This window comes from Lolium perenne, chromosome 2 (assembly GCF_019359855.2).
Source record: "Lolium perenne isolate Kyuss_39 chromosome 2, Kyuss_2.0, whole genome shotgun sequence".
Taxonomy (NCBI): Eukaryota; Viridiplantae; Streptophyta; class Magnoliopsida; order Poales; family Poaceae; genus Lolium; species Lolium perenne.
The window spans coordinates 194,654,031-194,663,597 of record NC_067245.2 but is presented as its reverse complement, the minus strand read 5'-3'; the positions used below and the strand labels follow the sequence as shown (position 1 = coordinate 194,663,597).

The window sequence follows — 9,567 nt, the reverse complement described above, 5'->3', positions numbered from 1 at the left end:
TACCATGTACTCGCTAAACTTCGTGGTTGCCGTATAGCTTTATATATAAAGCCGGGCCGTGGGGCCTTATGTTTAAAAACCATATCATGTTAATTATTTTAACAGCTAGATTTAAAACTTACGTCTCAGATTTAACTAATTAATAGTTACTTAACAATTTGATCTTATTTGACACGGTCCAATAGGTCCATATAATATCTTCTCTTATGTACTAAATAAAATAAAAATACATAGTATTTTTTGAGGAACCACAATTAGTTCAAAACTAACTATCCAACACAGCGAAACGTGGCAAGCCACAAACATTGGACCCGTACGGCCAGTAAGCTGGCTCAGTGTTAGAGATATATTAGGTAGTATTAGATGTTATGGGATTTGTATAGGATTTGTCATTCATCTCCTGCCTTATCTCTAGGAGAGTTTCTTAACCTCTAAATCTTGTACCCTATATATACTCGCCCATGAGGCGCAATACAACATCCATCATTTTCCGCAATCTCTCCTCCCTCTCTATCCTTCTACATGGTATGAGCGACCGGCGTTTTTTCTTTTTGGTTTCACCGATCATAGATCGGATTGAGTCGCCCACCGCCGCCGTCATCACGCGCCTCTACTCCAACCTCGGCGCCGACTTTGCACCGGCTCTCCTCCATCATCCGCCCTACGCCGGCCACCGCGGTCGACTTGCTGGCTGGCTGTAGCGCCTGCCTTGGTAGGCTGCCGCGGCCGGCTCGCCCACGTCGTCTCTGCCTCGGCCAGTCCGGCCCAACAGCCGGTTTGACCGGGACCGTGGCCGGCTTGTCCGGTCTATCAGCCGGTCTGACCGGGCGGCCGACCGGGCGGATGAGCGGAGCCCCCTGGACGACTGGGACTGTGGCTGACTGGTGCAGTCTAGCCTCCATCGATCGTACGGCACGGCTGCACGCGATGCACATGGGACGCCGTTTGCGTCGCAGCCAGCTACCTTCGCCAGCACGGTCTCCATCGCCGGTTCGTCTTCGCCGTCATCGCCCTGGACATCAACGACAACATCGCCAACGACTCCGATCTGCGGCGCGTAGTCTACGCCATGGCACGTGTAGCGCCGCCGTCGGTCTGATCAACCGACCCCGCACACGTCTCCGCCAAGCACGACGGCGCATACCACCGATTGAGCATCGGGTTGCCGCTGCGTCGCCCCTTCGGGTCGCAGCGCCACCGCCTCTGGTCCACGCTGCTAGCAACGACGCGCCTTCTGAGGCACGTACATCGCCGCTGCACCGACTCCCGCCCTGCAGCTACACCGGCCCCTCAGGCCGTGGCGTCGCCGCACGTGGTCGCCTTCGCCGTCCCCCGCGCGTCGATGTCCAAGGCCACCACAGCGCCGCCCCTTCGGCGCGGGTCGCCTCCATCCGCGCATGGTCTTTGTCACGCCGCTGGGTCTTCCTCGCCTACTTCGTGTACCGCCGCCGCGCCCCCACCCTAGGTCGCCGCTGGACTCGCCAACCACTTCAGGTCGCGCTGGGCTCGCCGACCACCACAACGCCCGTCTAGGCGTCCAGCATGACCACCCCTTGTCACCGCTGGGTTAGCCGCCTTCTACGTCTCCAACCGTCTCGACTTCGTCGCCCGTGCCATCTCCTCGTCCCCGTCTACACCACCTGCTACTCTACTCTGAGAACCGCGGGCAGCGTCGGCATCTCCGTCGATCTGCGACCGCGACGCTTCCGGAGGCCTCCTCTGCTAGTCCCTCTGACACGGCGATAAGTTCATGATGGTCCCTGCCCCTCGCATGCCCAGTACTGGCAACACCGGAAGTGCCTTCGTCCCCGACACGTTCCCGAGTCTGGCAAACTCGCGTCGGACGTCTCGTCTTCATCGGCTTCGACAACGTCTTCTTTGGCATCGCCTCTACGACTACCTCGACCGCGTCACCGACTTCTTCTATGCGTACTCGGTTATGGCAAAACCGAAGTATGCCTTCGTTCCCGACGTGCGCCTGGTTCTGGCAAAACTAGGGCCGCACCTCGTCCTCGACGGCTCGGACTGCATCGACTTCGGCATCGACAACCTCCACGACTGCCTCGACGCGTCTCTGTCACTCTCCTCGCGCACTACACGCTTGCGGCTACATCGACACCGACACCCGCCCACGACATAGACCACGGCAATCCCTCGCGCGGTTTCCTCGACCAAGGTTGCAGCACCCACGCTCTCGGCTACCTCGACATCGAAATACAGGGCTACCACCTCGCCTGCGCCTCACCAGCGTCCGCGACGCTACTCTTGTTCACGTCGCTACCGCTACGACTGCGGGAGGTGTTAGAGATATATTAGGTAGTATTAGATGTCACGGGATTTGTATAGGATTTGTCATTCATCTCCTGCCTTATCTATAGTATTAGATGTCACGTCGCTACCGCTACGACTGCGGGAGCCTCCAAGTCTTGTACCCTATATATACGGGCTGAGCTCCTCTACAGTTATGTTATAAACTCGTGCTGTAGCTAACAAAATCTGCCCTCCATTTTAATCAAACGGTCCCCCATTTTATTACTCGGCGGTAGCATTTTCTGGTGAAAAAAAAAGAAGAAAAAGAATCGACGCGTAGAGCCCAGTCCGTCTAGTGTCTTCTACCGTCGGAACTCAGAGCATCAGCTAGCTGCAGCAATGGCGAAGGGGATAAAATTGCTACGATGCCTTCGGCCGCTCACCCCACCCCCCCGCCCCAGGCCGGAGACGCGTACTTCGGCCGGCATATCCCGGCGGTGGCGCAGCCGGCAGCTCGTAGCTGGAGGCGGCTGACCCGGATGCTGCAGGCCCGCGGGTAATTTCTATGTGGCGCGCGTTTCGGACCGTCGACCACGACCGCAGCAGCAACATCGTCGAGCAGGAGCTACAGGATGTGTTCGGGGCAGAGGCAACATCGACGAGTGGGAGCGGCATGACGAACGGGGGGTGCAGGACGCGTTCCGGGCCGTCAACCGCGACGTCAGCGGCAGCATCGACGAGCGAGAGCTGTAGGACGAACGGGAGCTTCAGGCCGCGTCACAGATGGGTAATGCCCCACGAACCTTCATCTCCCAACCTCCATGAATCAATTTGCGTTCTGAACTCAATACTGTTTCAGAAATGTCAGTGCTCCCAATCTTCTTTGTTATTCCAGTTGACTAATTAGATGGTAGATGCTCCCAATCGTCTGGGTTATTCCAGTTGACTAATTAGATGGTAGATGCTCTTCTCATGTACTATCGTTGGATGGTATACATCTCTCAAGACAAGAAACTGAATCAGATAGGATAGATGGGCAAGCTGAATTTGTAACTTCAGATTAAGAACATAGTTTAGTACTGCAAATGAGATCTTTACATAGGAGATAGTCACAAACCCAATGGGAGAACTAGTTTCCAGTATGTATCACGAAAACAAAAAAGAATATATTTGAAGTGTAATGTTTCTTGCAAATGAGATCTTTATGCTAGGAAATTTGGAGAACTAATTTCAGTATCTATCGCCTATGTCATATGCTAGGAAAATTCATATAGTTCTGCAAGTCCAAACTGTCGTCAACTTGGCCCTGCATATTAAGAGAGATAAAACTGATTACACAACAATATTCATATATTTATTAACAGTGAATTTTAAACATGTTAAGTCGAATACCATCAGCAAACGAGTCATCCACCCATACTCTTGCAAAGCATTCTCATTTATTCCAGCAGGTTGCTCTGTAGTTGCTTGGTGTTGTGCTGCTGGCGTGTCCATCTCTCCTCTCTAAGCAGAAAAGTCAGAAAAAATATTAGTGTATATTGTCATTTGTAAATATATGTAGTGTGTTTAGATAGGTGTAAGAGATTTACATAACGAGATTTTTTTTCGGGTACGAGTTCAGCTTTCTTCTTTTTCTTTTTATTGGGGCGCTGCTTGTCGATCCATGATTTATTTCTTCTTGAGTTTTTCTTTTCTATTTCCTTTTTCTTTAGGCACGCAGTCTGTAAACTACTATCTGGTTCTTCACATGTAGCTTCACTTCTGCATGTACTAGTAGGAGCTTTTTCTTCAACTTGCTTGCTAAGGTTCTCCAAGGCATCATCTACTAGTTTCCTGCATTCTTCGGATACGAGTGCTTTGGAAGCTATGCCATGGAACTTATGAATGAAAAACTTCAAGCACAACCTATCTTCCATTCTTGGGTCCTCCAAAACAATATTTCCATAGCTGTCCTGAATAGTGCCGCTTCGTGCTTCTCGAGTCCACCGCTTCAGAATATAGTGGCTCGGAAGATACTTAATATTCATGACATCAAGAGCTTTCAAAGCATGACTGCACAATATACCAAGTCGTTCAAATTGCCCACAATTGCAGAGAACTTTTTGCTCTTCATGATCAACTATAACTTTGCTCTCTTCTTCATATGTGCTTTCTGGATCAAGACTTGCAATGGCAATATTATATACATTGTGTTCTTCAGATGGCTTGATATATGCTGAGATGGATCTTTCATATTCATTCTGAAAATCTTCAAATATGCACGGTGTGTATACCTTGCTTGCCTGTATTATTGCAGGAGTCCTTATTCTAACTCTAGGTAATTTTTTTCTAGACTCATATTCCTCATTTAGCTCATTGTCTCGCTTTCCTTGCACAACCCTCTCTAGATGCTTGAAAAATCGAAGAATGTCAAGATCAGATTTCAGATGGTTTTTCAAGTCACTATTCAAGCTCTCGCTTAATTGTGTGCTTCTCATCCCTAGTGTGTAAGCATTCCTCATGAAACATCTTGCCCATTTCTCTTTTACTTTATATATACTGTCCAACCATGTTTGTGTATCTACCTTCCTTCTTATGGCAGTGAAAGCTTCTTCAAAGGTTTCCTCATCCTCATACTTGTACATGCAAGCACTGAATTCAGCAAGAACATTTGGGCTGTCCTCATCCTTTTTCTTTTGAGGTAAGTGTTTGACGGCATTTTGCATTATGTGAAAATTGCATAATCCATGCCATGCTTCTGTAAATACCGCATGAATTGCCTTACCCATTGCAATATCTTGATCAGTAAAGATAGTTCTAGGCTGTTTTTGTTATGCACAGATAAGAATGTGTCGAATAACCATTCAAAAGAATCGAATGTTTCATCATATAGAAGTGCAGCCCCAAAAATTACTGTTTCTCTAAAATGGTTGAAGCCAACAAATACACCAAAGGGTCTGTATTCTTTATTTGTCCCAAATGTAGTATCGAAGGTGACAACATCACCGAAATGAGCATAGTCAATGATCATCTTAGCATTAGCCCAGAAGATATTTGTGATCTTTTCATCGCAGTCTAGCTGTTCATCATGTTGAAATGCGGAGTTCTCTGACTTTCTATCCTTAAAGTACTTAAGCATGGTTCCGGCTTCACCATACATCATCTCCCTTTGACGCTTGGTTCGCAAATAATTCTTGTGATCACGACGTATGTATCCAAGGTTTATTGTCCCACCAACCTGCCGACTTGCCAACTCAAGGGCTGTTTTTGGCACAATTCCTGAATCATCCGCTGTTTCAATCTCAAAAGCTTGCAAAGCTGAAATCTTCCGCTGTGATGGCATCAAGTGGCATGTTTCGGGAAACTGCAGGACATGATTGTGTTCAACATCCAGCTCATGTACTTCATAATTTCCTACTTCTCGGTCAATAGTGATTCCCATCCGAACTTTACAGCCGGTTCTTGTTTCTGCACGGGGACGCCTTGTATTATGGTCTCTCTTATCTTTTGCACGATAGCCCTCATTGGAACAAACGTATCTCGCCGAAGTGACTACTCCATCAATTTTGCTCTTGTTTTCATAGTTTACCCTTACATCAAATCCAATATGACCTCCATAAAAGTTCCAGAAGTTCCAAGCCTCAATTGTAGAATTAAACTTCATGCCAATTTGAGGCATCCAAGTAGGCACATTATTTGTCCTGTGAAAAACATATATAACATAATTTATTCGTCTGCTCGCACTACGCAAAAGGATGATAGAGATTGAAAAATGAACAAAACTGACTGCACCTGTTCTGATCCTTTTCCATGGCGTTAGTCTCACTAGCCATTAGAACCTAGTTTTTCCTTTCTTCCGCAGTTACTGGTAACAGAGATTATTCAGTACAAGAATTCTATTGCATCCGTGTGAATAATGAAATTAAACGGCACTTACATTAAGATTGATATCTTCTTTTTCGTTGCTAGGAGGAGTCCAAATAGGAGATCATTTGCATCTTTTGCAGAACAGCATACACCTTGGAAGCTTGGATGAAGGGCAGAAGAATGAGAGGGGGATGCTAGGAGATCGAGTCCAAAAGGGAGATCATGGGCGCATACCTTGGAGGAGCGGGAGAAGCAGGCAGAGCAATGGAGATCGAACAGATCGCTAAAAACTCTGTGCGTCCTGTTTGGCGCCAATTCTTTAGACTTAGGAGATTTTCCCTCCACTGGAGTATTAATATGCAGTTTGTTTCCGAATTAGCAGCGCAGTTTGAGGGGAGGAAAGAGAGCCATCGAGTGGTTTTTTTTAGGAAAACGATTCGGGTAACCATACCCGTACGATTAGAACGAAGGGCAGATTCTAATAGCTACAGTACATGTGCTGTGACAACTCAACTGTAGAGGAGCCGAGCCCTATATATACTCGCCCATGAGACGCAATACAACATCTATCATTTTCCGCAATCTCTCCTCCCTCTCTATCCTTCTACACTCAGAAATAATCGGCAATAAAATAGAAAATCCAGAGCAGATTAATAATTATGCAACACATGAAAACGTGACAGGCCACCCATGTTGGACGTACGGCCGGGAAGCTGGCTCAAAATTGATTGGCAACAAAAAAAAAATCCAGAGCACATTAATATGTACTAGCTTCAAAACCAATCGGCAAAAGAAAAGCTCCCGTGTTGAACGTGCGGCCGGGAAGCTGCATATCAATATGTACTAGCAAGTCTAGCATCACAACTGATCGGTAAAAGAAAAGTTCCGGTACCAACTTAAAACGCGTACTATGTATAGACGTGTTCTATATGGACACTGAAAGAATCTTCAAAAAAACGTACTAAACTTGGATGTTTCACGTATATAGAGAAAATGTCAGTTTGTGGACAAAGAAAATCTGTAAACTTTGCACAAATAGCGGAACACGTAAATATTTCTTCAAAAAAAATTCTTTATTCAAGTGTGCATGTGTCTCTTATCTCTTTTTCAAAAAATGACATTATATTGATGGAAAAATCTATGTTGAGGCGCCCCATGGCTACATTCTATGTGCGGCGGTACTTTGCATGTAATTTTTTCTATAGGGCGAGAGCATACAAGAATATGACAGCTCGGTATGACATCATGTCATTAATTGCTAATTTTGAAATTAAAAATGATTTATCTTCTAAACTCTTAATCCAATGGATGATCCATTTTCACTGCCAAGTTCGTCTCGACGAGGGCTACAAAACTAGATCCCATGTTGTTCTGTTTCGGTAATTTTTTTTCGTCGCATCAGTTGCTAGATTAAGTTACCACAATTATCAGATTAGCGGCAAACAATTAGCAGGATAACTTTGTATAGTTATAGATAGTGTTTTACTTGTTTTTAAACACCGTAATGATTTTCACAGTTAGATAGCATTTTTTTGGAGTGTGTCAAACTATCAAATATGTTATTTTGATAAGGTGACTAAGTAGTTTATAATTCAAAATATGTGTTAACAATTTAGCAAATACCGACACACAAGTTATTTTAAATCTGGAAACTAAGTAATGATAATACAGGAAGTACGTGATAATAACCTGGCAATTGCTGTCGGGAAAAAAAGTTTTCCAAACATATCAAAATGGGATTTATTTTCAAAGATCTCGTCGTGAGAAAGGTAATGGTGAAAGCGGATCATCAATTGGGTTTACGGTTTAAAAGATAAAATATTTTAAATTTTCAATTGCAAGAGAATCATTGGCTCAAGTCATATTTGCATGCAAGGAGTAAACCGCCCCATGCACAAGGCTCCCGTGCGGCGCCGCCGGGTAGCACAACCCTATATTTATCAGTAAAAAATAGCAAAACACATAAAGTTTTTTCAATAAAAATTGAAGGAAAAACATACGGAGAAGCGCCGCACCGCTCACTCATCCGTGCGGCGGAAAAAAAACATCTCATCTCTTAAAGGGCCACGCGTTATCCTTTCTTCGTTCTCTACCACTCATTCTCTCTCTCCAAAACAAAGCATCGCGCAGGATTCGAGGAGGTCGCCGCCAGGAATGCGCCGGGGAGGCCGCCTCCGCCGGGAACACGCCGGGGGAGGCCGCCGCCTTCGGGCTGGCTTCAAGGCCGCCGACACCGTCGGGCACGCGCCGGGGGGAGGCCGCCGCCGTCAGGCTGGCTTGAAGGCCGCCGCCGCCGTCAGGTTGGCTTCGAAGCCGCCGCCGCCGCTGTCGGGCACGCGCTGGGGGGAGGTCGCCGCCGTCGGCTAGCTTCAAGGCATCTGCCGTCGCGAACGCGCTGCCAGAGGTCGCCGCCGTCGGGCACGGGCGAGGTCGCCGCCGTCGAGAACGCGTTGGGGGAGGCCGCCGCTGGGTACTCCTCGAGGGAGGCCGCCACCGTGCACGCGGTAGTGAGGCTGTTGCCGACACGAGCGTGGGAAGGCTGCCGACGAGCAGGCACCAGGGAGGTCATCGAGCACTCCATGTTGCCGTGGAGGGGGTCATGGTGCTCACATGGTGACATGCACAAGAAGAGTATAATCTTCAAGAAAAGACCATAGAAGAAGCCAAGCTCTATCCTCTTCACAACATGAGTTTTCAATTCTAGTAATTTTTTTGCTCATCTTAATCTGGCAACTGTTCCTAATTAATCTTGATATTTGATTTGTCAAAGATCATGGTGACTGCTTAGGCGACTACTATTAATCTGGCAGTCGTGGGAAATTAATATGGCTAGCATGGCTAATTAATATTGTAATTATTTTTGCCAAAGAACATGATGATTGTTTAGGTAAATAATTCTGGCTAATTAATCTGGCAATGGTGGATAATTTTTCTGGTAATTGTGGTTTTGCCAAAGAACACTTTGCTAGTTATAATTAACTTGATATTTGTGGCTAATTTATCTGGTAATTGTTAGAGATAATCTGGTAGTTGCTTCTTATAAACATCATGTTATTTTTTTGCGATGGTAATGATGTTCAGCAAGTGAGCATAATCAAAGACCCAGTAGTAATTTTCCCAGGATCTGCCATGGAGTCGGTGGAGTTTTTTGGTGTTCCTTTTGGTTCTCCTTTTTCCTGTTTCGCTAAGTGAGAATGAGATGGTTACTTTAGTTGGCATGGGCAGCGCAGATGCTTGCGCGCTGTGCCGTCGACTCGGTAAAAGGTGGGTTGTAAAGTGAGAGTGGGGACCAGGGAATCTTTCTTAATTAATGCCTTGTTAGTGAGCCGCCGCACGGAGGCTCTGTGCGTGCGGCGTCGCCGTGTAGTCTGGTCCAAAATTGAAACGCCTCACTTCAAGCATATACATGTCTTTTATTTTTTCATTAATAAAAAAATTGTATTGATCCATAAATTTTTTGATCTATCAAAA

General features: G+C 46.5%; 1 pseudogene; it reads right to left on the bottom strand.

Annotated features, from left to right (window-relative positions):
- Positions 1–3,346: 3,346 nt before the first annotated feature.
- Positions 3,347–5,944, bottom strand: LOC139836109 (protein FAR1-RELATED SEQUENCE 5-like; annotated as a pseudogene).
- Positions 5,945–9,567: the final 3,623 nt, after the last annotated feature.